The 15,391-nt window shown below is 38.0% G+C and overlaps 1 protein-coding gene across 6 annotated transcripts in view; it reads right to left on the bottom strand.

Moving 5' to 3' along the window:
• dlgap4b (discs, large (Drosophila) homolog-associated protein 4b) overlaps positions 1-14,835 on the bottom strand; it is an 82,059-nt gene extending 67,224 nt beyond the window's left edge. For all 6 annotated transcript variants that reach the window (XM_088423512.1, XM_088423506.1, XM_088423509.1 and 3 more), the window contains exon 1: positions 14,514-14,835. The gene's annotated coding sequence lies outside the window, so the exon portion shown is untranslated. The remainder of the gene's footprint in view (positions 1-14,513) is intronic.
• Between the last annotated feature and the right edge of the window lie 556 nt (positions 14,836-15,391).

The raw sequence follows: 15,391 nt of genomic DNA, 5'->3' as shown, positions 1-15,391 counted from the left end.
TTCAATACATAAACATACGTGGGTTTTTGAACCTAAATGATTGAATGACAGGTCCCCCAAGCCTCTCCTATTGTCTTTGTATTTTCTACTTGTGGTCGACTCCACTCTATATTTAGACTTGCAAAACCCTGAGGGAGGAAACTTCAAAAAAGGCCATTGCTAATGCAAATTTCTTGGCATTTTACATGATGCGTACATACCCCAGGCACACCATGGCTTTGGTGCACCAAGCGTGCGATTTATCTTCATTTTCCATTTTATCTATGTATATGATCTGTAAAGACTTTGATTAGAAACAATTTAGTTTTTATTCACTGCATGTAATAGGTGTCATGCAGACAAACCAAAGCAGAAAGAAATCATTGTTGTTGCACTTATTATGCATGCACAATGAGACAATAGAATGTTGTAGTTACAGTATAGAGATAACTTTTCAGAATCGCAGACAAAGAAACGTTTCTTCCCGAGCAAATGTTTCTGGCTTTGAGCCGTTGAGGAGGGAAGATGCAATCAGGCCTGCAATGCGTCACTCACACAGCCGTAGGCGGAGATAATCACAGCTGCCTGTCAAAATTAGGGCCATGCAACTTTCTCCAGGCGTTGATTCAAAATGTATGTAGATGTGTAATATTTCAGCATAAATAAGAATCTTTGTCAGTGATTCTCTCTGCTTGTGTCCGCTAAATGCCACCATGAAGAGAGTGCATCTGGATGTTAACTGCTGCAGTACAGTATATCATTTACACTCAATTAGCCCTCACTTCTCTATTCAGAACCAGACAGACAGGAAGGCCAAACAACTATTCCTTTATGCTTATCATGCAAAAACTGTCATTAATGCCTTCCAAGTACAGAATACATGACTTTTTCATCTGTTCCAAAACCAGACTTCACATTGAACGTACAGGCTTATAAATAGCAAATAAATACAGTGATTTCGTACCAACATTTTCTAGTGGTCATATACAATCTTAAAATGTTGTCATTTTGTGCAATCCCGTAGTTACACTGATAGCTATGCTGACATTAGTTAAGCTCTTAGGAGAGTAAAAGGCGGAAAATGCTAAGTGGCTTTGTCTCGGCAGGAAGCTCCTCAGATGACACGGCTGGCAAACAGCTGCATGCGACAAACAGACAAAGCTGGTGTTCGCAGCAAATTCTGCATAGTCTTTCCTATTTTTATGCTGTGTACATACTCGATGTACTTCAGAAAATGGCCATTTGCGCTTTACATACAGTACACACAATCATTTTGAATAGAAAGGCATCAAGAGTCACGCGCATGGTTCTGGTTTACGTTTTTGCGCTAACCGTGCTAAATTTCCACTATATTACGCATGAAAATGTAACAATGGCATGGTATCACCGAATTAAAATTATAGCTCTTTTTTTTCCTTTGCGGCTTGTTAACACAACTCTGCCAGCACCAGTGATACCTTATTATTAGTCCTATTATTGTCAAATTGTACCCCGTTTCAAGGAATGTCCCCTGTAAAGGACACTACACTTTGACATCCTCAGAAAAATATTACATTTTCTCAAAAGAACAGCCAATGCTATCACTTACACAGCTTATACACAAGCACATTTGTTTGACTAGCATGAGCATGAATTTGTTTTTGACTTTTTGAAGTCAAATGTTGAGCCAGCTTGTAAGTTCAAAAAAGGAGGGTTAAATCTTATGCCTTAATTTTGATTAGTAAAGTGTCATAAAACATTATTTGTGCAGTATTTTAGCCAATGTATGGCACATTCTGAACTTGTCACCATCTGGGTGAGATTTCAGCTCCCTAGTGTGTTCAATTAGCTCGGCGTTCCCTTTGATGTGAAATGTCACACAAGATCAAAGGATGTATGATATACTGCAAAAGGTTTAAAAAAAAAAGAAAAAAGAAATAAATTACCAGTGATAAACAGTTTTAGCGGTTATTGAAACCTTGAATTTTTAACACTGCAATAAACCATCAAAATAGTTAGCAAAAACAGTAAATAAACCCGAAATGGCAAAAATGACCTTTGCTTATTCCGCCTGATTGAAAACGTCATTATATCATCCGGTTGCAAGCAAGCTACATTTACCAATTAATACGGGCAATCGTCTTGTTCTGTATACTCACATGATGCAATCTGACGCTAACATGATATGGCGCAACATCATGACTGTACCTGATGAACTAAGTGAAGTTGACTCACAGGCTTACAGCACAAGTTTTGTAATGAAGACTTCTCCTGACCTCTCGCTGATCTCTCTGTTCTGGCTGTAAGAGCTCCAGCTGGTATGCAAGATTTCCACACATGAGTAATGCAGGCCAGAGAAAAAACATTTTGAGCACTACCTGTACTACTTTATGATCTTAAAACATAGCATACTTAATGTGTTACTTCCTGTCAGGTAATTATAATAAAGAGTGAACAAGTAATCGGTTGCTTTTCTCATGTCGCCACATGTGTTGCGTAAAGAACAGGGGGGTGGATTTGGGCTTTTGAACGATTATTTTAAATGAACTGATTCTAAAGATTCAGTATACTTCAAAGAACTTTCAGACCCATAACTAGTTGCCACTACTTATTTCTGCATTTGTATGAGCTTCAAATCATAGGTAAATTGACAATACAGGAAGAGAAATAAATTTGTATTTCATGTAGTACCACTTCGCGGTCTGCAAGAGGCGCCAGTGAGAAAAAAATAGACATTCAAAAGAAAAACTCACAGTTCTCCCTATGTGCAATGTAAAATTAGTCATGAATAATAAATACAGAAAATCCCCTGATTCCTAACACCTTAGCACTCGTTAAAGTCTCGACAGAAATATGTGCATTATTGAACACCTAAGAAGGGGAGCTCTGGTATTGAACATAGTGAAATGCATGATGGGAGTATTCAAGTTAACATTCACATTCACAGAGCATGTTCAAGATTTAAGTGAGTACGTCACAATTTTGAGTTGAAAATATTTAGGTTTGTTGCTCACACAATCGTATCCAAGCTTCAGTTACATTGTCAAACGTACATTATAAATGTTGCATTTTGCCATGACAACATTAATAATATGTCAAGTAAGACTGCACGTGGAAATGATTAAAAATGAATTTTTGTGAATCCTATAAAGTCAGTCTTTTTATTTCTTTATTAAAAACAAGTAGCAAATTTGTTAAATCTTTTTTTTTTAATTATTTTTATGTAAAATAAGGAGTCTGCTTTTATTTTGTTTGTATTAGAAACAAGCTTTGTTCGTTAATGTCAGTTCAAAAACACACTTCCAATTTAGTGGCAAAACTGTGTGTCATTTGTATGTTAGCATGGTGGTCGGTCTAACTTTCCAAGTCGAGTTTCCCAAGTCTAGTTTTTGATGTTCGCTGTGCTTACGATGGATTTTTCACTTTCTACTTTCCAACTTCTGCGAAATGTAACTTTAATATTACCTAGTAATGCCCCTCTTAGTTACTTTTTAAAGCAGGTCATCAGAAAAGAAATTAGGTTATTTTTTCTAGCATGTAACACAGAGTAAAAATTACTTAAGGTAACCATGGCAACGCTGATTGTAAATAAAACTTCATTGCAGTTATAGGAACCAAACTCCATTGTAAACCAGAGACCAACAACGTCACACTCTCCACTTTGCAGCAGCGGCCTATTTTCTTGCTCCCCTCAGTCTCCGCTTAAATAAAATCTGATCTCACAACCAAAGCAAACAGCTTCATGCTGAGACGTAATTACAGGAGACTTTCTTTCTTATCCATTGTTGTGCCTTGCAAACACGATGTATAAGATCTAAGTGTATGTGACTGTTGTGTACAGGATTGAGCCCCCCCCCCCCCCCCCATAGCCACAGTTTGCATTTTTATCAGCTTGCTATGACTATACTTCAAGGTCAGACTGATGACTTGATCATCAAAGTCTTAAGCTGGCAGCAAAGCAGTTTACATGTTTATTCTTTTTTTTTTTTTTTTTTTAAATAGTAACAACAGCCACTTGACTGTGATTGGCATTTTTGCCCCCAAAAAAGACACCTGAAAATTGGGGTGCTAAACTTAGATTAGCTTTTAGTGGAACAATTAACTATGTTGTCTTGCCGGGAAAAAAATGACACAACAGTAGACACAAATGAATAGAGTTTCAGGTGGATATTTTTTTTGAAACAACATATTCGATACTACTACATTCAGATTGGAACCTACTACCTCATCTTCCACAGGGGGATATTAAAACAAAAACCAGAATTTAATTTTGCATTGCCTTGTTTGCAATATTCATAGATAGCAATGTATAGTTGAGGGGATTATTTGTTTCATTTACAAAACACAACTACGTTATTGTTTTTTTTAACTCATTTTTTGCCCAAAACAATCTAAAATGTCCGCATCCTTACCAATTGACCCTAGCATAAAGCAATAAAAAGGCATTTTCTCTTTTGGCGCAGCAAAGATTGAACAGTGAACTGTGAACTTTGCGGATGCTACAACGCAGGTGTGTCAAATGAAGCTTGACCCTAATTTGACCCTTCATTATTTGGAAGATTTTGGTTCGCTTCAAAAGTTAGAGTCACTTTCAAATGCAGGTGAACTCACTGACTCCATTTTGCCTTTTAGAAGGCCAAGTGAGTGTCATTTTTTGCCAACAAGTGTAGGGCATCAGTGCTTTAACTGAAGTCAGCTGTTATCTCACAGCATGGGCAACCCCCTGAAGGATTAAGCGCCAATCCCTCTTAAATCTGCCCTCCTCATAAAAACCGTGACACAAGCTCTTGCAGGGATACTGTTGGTGCAGCACAAACATTCATAATAATACCAACAGACACTGTCAGTGTCCCATCACGATCAACTATCGGTGGCCTAACGCCACTAGCTAGCTCTAGCCTAGGGTTCAAATGTCAACCCGTCACAGCAATTTGCTAATCCTGTTGCTGATATCCCGCTGGGGAGTTAAGAACATCTTCTGTTGTTATGGAATCTGATTTACTCAATTTTGTTCCTCTAATTGTAGTCAGACGTTTCTCAATTAATGAAAGAGATTTATGGCATTTATTAAAGAACCGCAGAATGCATTAACCTATGAAATATTTTTGGACATAAATTGGCCAATAAAAGAGTGGTTGTAGTATAATGTAGCGGAAGTAGTTATCACCTGGTTTGTACCTTCAGTTGCCATGCAGTTTCTATGGTCTTTTAGTTTGCTTAGCGATTGATGTCAGACAGTATTTAGGCTCGGGTTCTTATTGATACATCGGATTGAGAAGACATGCTTGCAACCTCTCACGTCAAGCTGTCTCCCAGCTGCCTTAAAGGTCAAGTTTCCTCGTCTAATTTTCTGAGTCTCGTTTCGATGGTTGCTGTGGATGTTTGTAAAATAATGACTTTCTACTTTAGGAGTCTAATTATCCAAGTGTAGTTTTTTTGAGTCTGGTTCCCAATGCTCAATCTGGTTACATTGTGTTTTTCTGTCTAGTTCCCAAATCCAGTTTGAAAAGTTCTATGAGTCTAGTTTCCGAGGCTCGCTATGATTATTTTGCATTTTTGTGTATGATGACTTTCTTCTTTCCGAGTCAAGTTTGCCAAGTCTGGTTTCCGATGCTCATTCTGGTTAGGTTGCATTTTTGTTTAAAATGAATTTCTACTTTCTAAGTTTTATGAGTCTAGATGCCAATGCAATGTAAGCATGATTTTTTTTTTTTTTTTTTATGTAGAATGACTTACTGATTTTTCACATCTGTTTGCGGCTGGGTCCAAATTCTGCTCCTCACATGACAGGATGGATCTCAATCAACAAGCTTCTTTGAAAGCGAGTGCATTTTTCACTCCATTAATGTCAAACCTAAAGTAGTTAAGATGTCAAAAAAAAAAAAGAATTAAAAAAATCCAGATAAAAATAGAAGTTGACCTCAAAACGCTTTAACAATAGCTTATTTAGGACACAATGGATTTTTAAGTCAAAACATTCTGCTAAAATAAATCCGCGTTGAAAGACTCCGCTCCCTGACAAAATAGAAGAAAATCTCCAAAAGCATTTCAAACGGACATTTATACAACATCTTACCCTGTGAGTAACTATGACAGTGCTCGTTTAGCATCACACTAGTACCATCTACCTTCTACTTCAGCTTTTATTTAGAAAAAACAAAACAAAAAAACAGATCAAATACGAGAAAAGCATTTTTATCATCATTCTATGGTCTCCTCTCCCCCACCATTCCCATTCAGTCTGACAGCGGCACGGGCAATGAGGTCGGCATTTGGCCTATTTTTAAGGCATGAGGAACTCAGGACCTAGATTTGCTCTGTCGTTTTAGAACATCAAGGACTGCCCTAAATCACACATAGGTGACTTTCTAAAACCATCTAGCAGGAAAGCACACCAAGTACTTACTTGGCTGTAGGTGGTGGAGTTACAGAACGCATGCGCTCTGTTGTACATTTTAGAAGGTCAAGTGAGCTTTTGTATAAAATATGCATGATCTTGTGTGGCCAATGATGTGGCCAAGTGATTAACAAGGTTGAACATTTTTCACAGCGTTTTTGATGTGCACATTGGCTGTCCAGGGTCTACAAACTAAAAAGTATTTACATTATGTGTGCGCATGCTATACTGCTGATGGCATTGCTCCAACAACACAACCTGAAAGAAGTTAACTAAATTAGCGGGCTGAATTTAACACGATACATGCATATGAAATAGGTTTGTAGTTGTGTGGTTAATTTTGAATACACAACTAACAAATTGGGAATGACACACGTTCGTACTGTCAATTTCATGACAGACATTATTTTAGTGTCATAATGAGTAAAGTGCAGGTATTCGCTGAAAAGGCAACACTTTTCCGCTAAACCATTTGTCTTGTGCATAAACAAATATTAACTTTCATGAGTTCATTTTAATCCTCCCTGTAATGCCATTAATTTATGTGGGCCACATACAAGCCGTTGATATGCCTGTAAGCCAACATATACCATGAACAGAGGAAAATCAGGTCAATGCCATTAAATATGAACGTTACACAGCATAATGCAGCAACAAAGACTAAAGACACAACTGAGATTAGTAGTAATGGATATTGTAGAAATAATGACTACGTTTTCATCATTGTTATTTCGTTTAAATGGGTCTCTTGATCTCAATGATGATTGAAGCGAGTTGATTTCAGTGTCAAGTTCCAAAGATTGAGAGAAAATTAGAACATAGAATATGCAGTAGGCCTTGTGCAACCCGTGTTGCAGTGTTATTTTTGCAATAGAACGCCAATGTGCAAAAATAAATAAATAAATGACATTCCCACCTTGAGCCTAGTAAGCCATTTTCCATAGTTTCTTGACAGCCTCAGCAATACTGAATTAAGTCATGATTCCTAGTGAGAATGAGCAAGAAAGGCAAGTAGGAATTAGCGCTAAACTGCTTAGCTGTCGTATCGCTGCAAAGTTACAGTTTCTAAGGTCGAGCCATTAAAATCATTGTCAATCTGCTCGACTCTTCAGGGAAATAAATACTGGTACCTTCAAAGAAAAATGTGAGAGCTAGGTCAACATCAATCCTGTAATGCCACATATACACATACATATGCATTCTTATGTATTTTTTTTAACTCAAAACTAATCTGGTATAAATTCGGTTTCGTTGCATCTCACTCTCTAAAGATAAATATACATACAAGACACACAGACACATAAGTTTGAACTCTGAAAGGATTTCTCTTTCGTGTGTATGTATTTTTATCCTTGTGCTCTTTATCGACAAAGTCATCTCAATTATTGTATGTCAATAATGCCATTTTGTAGAGATAATAAAACCCACCCAAAAAGTCTGGTACATCATTTCACTCCCTTGAATGTGCTATAAAAGTAGCAATCCTTCTTTCTGGTGACACTCTTTTGTGAGAAACTCATTCTCCCATTGTGTTTTTCACGTATTGATTAACTACTCACTCGGAAATCATAATTCTCAGATGATGAAGTGCATGTGATTAAATTAGAACACTCTGTCATATTGAACATCATCCAAAATATATTTTGTATGAAAGCGGTCTGCAATTGAACCAACCTAACGTAACGTTAATAATAATAACCATCATTATTGTTTCTATGATGATTATTACTAGCACCGTGCAACATTGGTTCATAATCCGCCTTACGGTTGAGCGGTTGTTGATCTGAATCTCAGCCGAAACCATTCCAGCAGGAGTTCACGTTCTCCCTTAATAAGGACAGGTGCTCTAAAAAATGAATAGATGGCTAAATGGCTCTTACAGAGCTGTTATGGGCATCCAGCAAAGCTTACATGCCCACACTGAGACAATTAAGGCAAGGCTCTGGTTGAAATAATTGGGCTTTAATCCTCTAATATACCTCTGTGATCAATTAAATGTTTTTATGATTCCCATTCGGGTCTCTAATGGCGAAACAAAAAGTTAGTCCTGTCTGCTTTGTGGTAATGAATTCAGAAGAAAAACTGGGTCATTAGTGTGAATTGCTTCTATTCTTGCCATGTAGGACATATTGAACGTTATTGTAGACAAGACATTCTGACATTTGTTGTGAGGCTTATGACACCTTTACCACTGGATGGTTGTCTCGCTTCTTTTGTATATTGACTGATAAAATATTCTCTGCGGTGCAAATTAGGAACACTGAAATGGATGGATTCTGGCTCCACCTTACCTGTGTGGACTTTGCATGTTCTCCCCGTGCCTGTGCGGGCTTTCTCTGGGTACTCTGGTTTCTTCCCACAAATATCTTTTCATTCTCACCTAAAAATGTCTCAGAAAAACCACAGTTTTTTGTTGTTGTTGTTATTGTCCAGATGAAAAGATCCATGAAAACATCCAACAACTAAAAAGTTGCTTCAGCCATTTACTTTAATAGACCTTAACAGCTACAGTTGTAACTATTTACTTTTGCTGTAATTGTGACTAGCGTACTGCAACATTTAGTTTCAAACACGCAGAGGATTGGTGCCGTTTTCGTTTGTCAACCACCAAGTAATTTGAAAATAACAATAAAATAAAACATTGTTCATCCTGTTTATTACTGTGAGTGTTCTCAAGTTTAGTTTGGCTAAGGGCGACCTCGCTACATTAGCATCTCTCTTGTTGTCTTTACCTGTGGCTCCAGTCGTCACTGGGTGCTTTGCATTTAACTCTTGTGTGGTATTTCATCCAATCCATGATCTTTACAGCAAAGGGAAAGCACTGAAAAAAGGGAGCTGAAATTTCTCCCAGATGGTCTAGCATTTTGGCTAGAATTATGTGAGAATGAAAAAAAACGACCCAAAATGGTCATGCATATCACTCTACCTTTATCAAAGTTGCAATTGAGGCCTTTTTTGTTTTGTTTTTACTTAAAATTGACCATTTATCGGCCAGATAACTTCGCTCTTCCATGGTCTTCAATTTACACATCTCCCTTCTGCTTCTGAGCTTGCCCTCCCTCCTATAACAGGAGCCTATCAGGTTATGCCAAACACAATGACAGCCAATCAGCATCTACTTCAGGGCTTGACTTTTGTTTTCCAATCCTCAACAACTCAAGCACAACAAGCTCGATGCATATAATCAGCGTACAGGCATTTTTATTGGGCACACAGTGTCTCGCAAAAGTAACATCTAAACGAAATTAGCCTTATCTCAGCCTCCCCATGGGCCTTTGCCTGGAACATTATGATTGACGTCTTGATCTCTCCTCACTGAGAGACATCTTCTCATTGCAACCATGCTCTCATCATTATGTTAAGCAATGGTCCTCTTTGCCAGGGACAAGAGGTTTGCTCACTCTTGTGGCCATCATTCACTGTGGAGAGGCGCAGGATTAGGATCAATGAGGAAAAAGTCGGTGAGAGTGTTCTGCATCTTAATGCGGGCCGCCGTGTGGATCTGCCTTGTGTTTAGACTGCGATGGCTAAGGCAGCTGATGTTATGTGTGGCTCCGTGAGGATAAAGAGGGCACATTTTCACCACAACATAAAGTCAAACGACCTAATTTCTCTGTCTAAATTATTTCAATGTCAATAACTAAAACGATGGCTAGACTCAGTGCAAAGATTTTTGTTTTAACAATGAGCTATGTGAACACAGTTAGGGATGTACAATAAATCTAATTAATGTGATGAATTTGTCATTATCAAGATTAGAAATTTAGCTAAATCATGAAATCAATGTTTCGCAAAACGACTGGTTTACGAGACATGTTTTTTCAATAATAAGGCTCGCGGTTCCCCTACATTGATATTAGTCATAATATTACCGGACAGCCTGGACTGGACAAATGGTGTTTCATCAACTCTCGCTTCCATGATGAAGACGACTGTAAAGATATGTGGAACAATGCCATCTTTATTTTTATTCATCTTTGATCTTGATCCCACTGCAACATGCAAACAAAAGGCATCAGCTGGAGCCAGGAGAAACAAGCCTTCCTGATGAAGCCACCTTTTTATACATTCTGATGAATGAGCCAAATTTGCCCTTTTTGCCCACTTTAATTAAAAGACAGCAAAGGCCCGATTTTCTCATTTCACTAGATTATCCTGCGCAATGATCCTTCTTGAGAATGTTAAGAACAGCGTTCCCTCCCCGATCTCGAAAAACAGTCGAGGACCAAAAGTAACGAAAAGAACTCAAGAGGAAGAAAAGCAGCACTGACAAGGACTAGATCATTTTGAAAAATGACAAAATGAATTGTGACATTTCATTTTATAGTCATTGTTTTCAGTCAGTCCAATAGTTATAATGGCAATCACTGCAGTGTTACTGATAATGGTCCATTTTATTCTTGACTGAGCATAATCTAGTCGACTCGATTCGTGAGCCAAACGTGCTTATTTGTGACTGCAAATTACCCATTGGTAAACAGAACAAAGCAGGCATTGTCTAATATTCTCTCTGCCCAAAATCTTGTTTCATTTCATTGCTGCTGATTAGACAAATCCACTATTCTGGAAAGCTAGGAAAAGGAGTGTGATCGAATTGCAAATACTCTTAAAACTAATCCACCAGCACCTGTCATGTGGATACAAAGATGCTGTGATCTGATGCTATAAAAAGTTCAGGGGGAAAAAAAATGAATAAAAAGAGACGGTGCAAGTAGAAAAAGGCAGTATGAGAGATTTTGTCTCTCCGACAGACAGCTTGTTCCTACCCAAGGGAGGACAACATCTGTATCTCTCCGGTGAGGAAGTTTAAATATAGACATCTGCTACCTTATCTGTCACTTTTGTGATTCCTTTATTTCATTATATTCCTCGACTAACTTAGTGGCATATTCAAAGAAAATCCCTGCGAAACTAGAGAATGACAGTATGTGATTCAACTACTATTTGTCACTGGAAAAAAATGATGAGAGAAATTCAAATAATCTGATGCACTCTGTTGGAATCAGGTCCCCTCGAGACTGACTGTGCAAAACATCGCCACCACTTATGATAATTCATATAAGGCTACCCTGTACATTATTAAATGACCGTGTGGAATATACATAGCTTCCTTCTAAACTTGGTTAAGGCACACATAAAAAATGAAAATGGAACGTGGCGCCCTTGAATCTCCACTAATGTGCTGCGATTTGTCTTTCTGTCTCCACAATACGTGATGTGAAAAATGTGAAATGCAGACCTCCATGACAACCCATAAGAAATAAATTACAGTGCAGTTTCCCTGTACATTAGCAGATTTGGTTTTTGAACACTAACCATACACAGCAGTGATAGTGGTGCCATTATTTATTACACAGAAATCCATGTCATAACCTTTTAGACTTAAATATATATAATGAAATTTCTTGATAAACTAACTCTGCGGATCCGCCAGTTCAAAACAAAGCAAATGTTAATGTTTACAAGCAATAATTAAGTGAGCAATGCAAGGAAGTTAAGCAAAGACCTGACCTGGACGTCACTATTTTACGCAGAACTGAGAGTCACAGTTTGTTTATTTTTTTTTTAATCACAAAATACATAGTGCAGCATAAACTAATGTGACGACTCTCATTCAACTACTAGGGCTGGGGCAAGATGACTTAACTTCACTGCATAGCGTATCCCCCAAAGGCAAGTATGGCTGTGCACATGTTGTCTCACAAAATAAGTTTCCAGAGCTTTTGTAAGTAAAAAGCTTTTTGTTTTTGTTTTGTTTTTTTACAATAACATGTTCCATGTGGACCACAAATTTAATCTTTATGTGGAATACGAATTAAGAAGAAAAATCTACCTGTTTTCATTCATCTCAAGGGGAGCCATTTTGCCACTTCCTGTCAAAATAAATGACATCACAGTCTCTTGGGCTCAGGTGAAAACCAATAAACTTTTGAAGAAGATCGTTTTCTTTGTTTGTTTGGCTCGACACGAGGTAGGACAACAAGAGACAACCTAATTACTTCAAAAAGTCAAAACCTCAAAGTCAAGAATGCTCCAGCTCACCACATGAACCAAGAAATCAAACACAAGCAAACATTTCATGACAAAAGCATTCTTAAAGTGTGGAGAGGCACGGCTAGACATGGCCGCCGGCCTTTGTCCGTCTTTGTGTGCGTGCGACGAACATGAGCAGTGGAGGGCAGAGTGCTGCTTAGAGTGACGAGATGCGATGAGACATAGTCTGAGTGAGTGCATAGTGGCAGGACGAGAGAGAGAGAGAGAGAGAGAGAGAGAGCGAGAGAGAGAGAGAGCGAGAAGATGGGCCTAAATGGCTCTGAGTAAGCATAACCTACAATTTTTTTTTGTCTTCCTTTTTTGGGAAGGAGGGCGAGTGAAGAAAATTGAGGCCACTAACACAGTCTGCTTTTCAGGTCATTCCAAAAGCTGTGCTAATATGCAAGCAAGTCATCAATCCATTGTTAATTTGATGGCATGGCAGATTGTGCTCGATCCAGCTGTTAAGTGAAAAACCCCTGTCTTTTGTTATCTATATAGACAAGTCATAGTGATTGCAATAATTCTAAAGCTTTGGTACAATATTAATGGTCTGAAGGTATGGTCTTGACAATTTGTGAAATGAAAATATGTCATCTGTCGTCCAGTAATTCTAAAATCTGTATATCTCTTCATATAGAAATAACACATAGGGAAAATATGACAGTTGTTTTAATCTCAATTTCAACTCGACATGTTTAATAATATTTGTACCGATTCACCTACATTTGAATAAACAAATTCCTCCAAGCCCCATTTGAGAAAATATGGTAATTGATGTCATTTGTTCTTGTCATTATTATTGTGCCCATCTGGTTGAAGAGAGCTCAGCTGGTCCCGTGGCTATTTAGAGAAGTGTCAATCAATACAGCAATTCTTTTTTATGGGGGCCAAGATTCAGAAAGCCTATAATCTCTTACACCTCTATTTCAAGAATCATAATAGTATGATATTTAGTTCAAGTACATGAAAATATCCTGCCATTCACTATGATCTGTCAACTGTGGGTTCTGGAGCATGTAAGACATAATGGTACCAAAACTGCCTGCTGGTATTCAAGAAGTTGATTTAACTTTCTGTTGAATTGTTTACATGTCGGTGGCATTTTTTTTTTCAAAAATCTGTGCTATTGGTCAATCCATGCATGGGGGTCATATTTTTACAAATTACTGACTAAAGTGTTGAAAAAACATTTGCTAGCATTCATATTGCATTGCTACTGGTTGAACAAACTTGCCATTTTTAAATTCTTGAAAAGTGATCATTTTGGAGATTCAAGAATTCCGCCTGATGCCAGTGATATGTAATTGAGCCTTTATATGTTTGTTTAATTGTTTCTAAATGAACACAATATTGCCCAAAAATGTCATTATCGGTGCCAATAACAACCTTATTTCAAAGTATCGGTCGCAATAGTAGTCAATACCTGCATTTGCCATTCAACTGTAGCCATCTTAAGGAAAATTACTATACTGGGATATTTAGGTCTGTCTTGATAGTTGTCTTTTTTTTTTTCCAAGAGATGTTATGTATCAAAGTATTAATGGTATCGGTACTTGATATCGCTATCATTGACTAATCAATATTTGAGTCGCCATACTAGCATCGATATGAAAAACTCAAGCATCTGTAATTTTGTTGATTTGTTTTTTTTTTGTTTTTTTTTTTAACTAAAAACAATGTGTATGAAGTGATTGGAGTTTGCTTTGGTGCACAACTGCACTGCATCAAACTGACAGCAGTTTTCATATATTGGTTGTATAATGCAAGCATGAAAACATTCTCTCTGGCTGTGTCAATTAAACATTCACATAATTATCTTATCTAATAGATATGTTGCATTGCGCGTCAATAATTGTCAGCTTATGGACGTGCGTGTGCGTGTGTGTGTGTGTGTGGGGGGGGGGGGGGGGGGGGCGCAAATATTAACAAACCGTGGCACATCATTTTGCATTTAAACAACTGCCTTTAAACCACTCATACTTTGTGCAGGAAATGACCTCTTATGTCTTTAGCGCAGTTAGCAACGAACCCAGAATTGACTTAATTAATGAGCCACCTTTGCAGGCAACATTTCCTCCACTATTTATTTATGCATTGGAGTTACATGCAACAACAGTTTTACCTTAGCTTGAAGCCTATCCTAAGCTCCGCTGGAGCGACGACGACCACTTCAGCAGCTTCTATCCATGCACCGCTAATAACTTCCCAAGACGCGAAGATGAACGGCGGCAGTTTCTCTGCGAAAATCACCATTTGTCCTCTTCTACTCGGCCGGTGAGTTTTGGAGAAAGGGCGACAAGCAACAGAACCCCTCCACAGCCGACCGACTCCCCTTTTGGCGACCGCACATGGAGGGAGGGGAGGCGGAAGAGTGAGTGATAAATGCGTGCTTGGGTGGAGAAGAGTGAGGAGAGGATGTGAAGAGGAGAGGAGGACTGCCTGCCTGCCTGCCTGTGTGTGTGTGTGTGTGTGTGTCACCGAGGATGCTGCTGCAGACTAATAACTGAGTAGACACAGCTGAGAGAGCGAGAGAGGGATCTTTAAAAAAAAACATGGTTTGGTTCCATTTCCGGGAGCTTGTGGGGAAAAAAAAAAAATTATATATATATATATATATATATATATATATATATATATATATATATATATATATATATATATATATATATATATATATATATATATATATATATATTGTAACTAGATGGTCTTTATCAGGGGTCTCCAAACTAGGGTATTCTGTGTGTTTTCCGGGTTTCTTTCCCAACACACCTGATTTAAATGATCATGATCATTATCAGTCTCCTGCTGAGCTTGCTGATGCGGATCATTTGAATCAGGTGTGTCAGGGAAAGACATTTGGAAAACGCATGGATATCGGACGCCCCTGATCTTTAGGATGTCAGCTAGAATCTGATCTATTTTTTTCTTTGCATTCTGAGAAGGCTAACTTCAAAATGAACACAATAATGTATGGACGTCATTGCAGTGGCCATAGAA

Source organism: Hippichthys cyanospilos, chromosome 9, assembly GCF_059441005.1.
Source record: "Hippichthys cyanospilos isolate Australia breed blue-spotted pipefish chromosome 9, RoL_Hcya_1.0, whole genome shotgun sequence".
Taxonomy (NCBI): domain Eukaryota; kingdom Metazoa; phylum Chordata; class Actinopteri; order Syngnathiformes; family Syngnathidae; genus Hippichthys; species Hippichthys cyanospilos.
The sequence above is the reverse complement of the archived record's forward strand: the minus strand, read 5'-3'. Positions and strand labels throughout refer to the sequence as shown.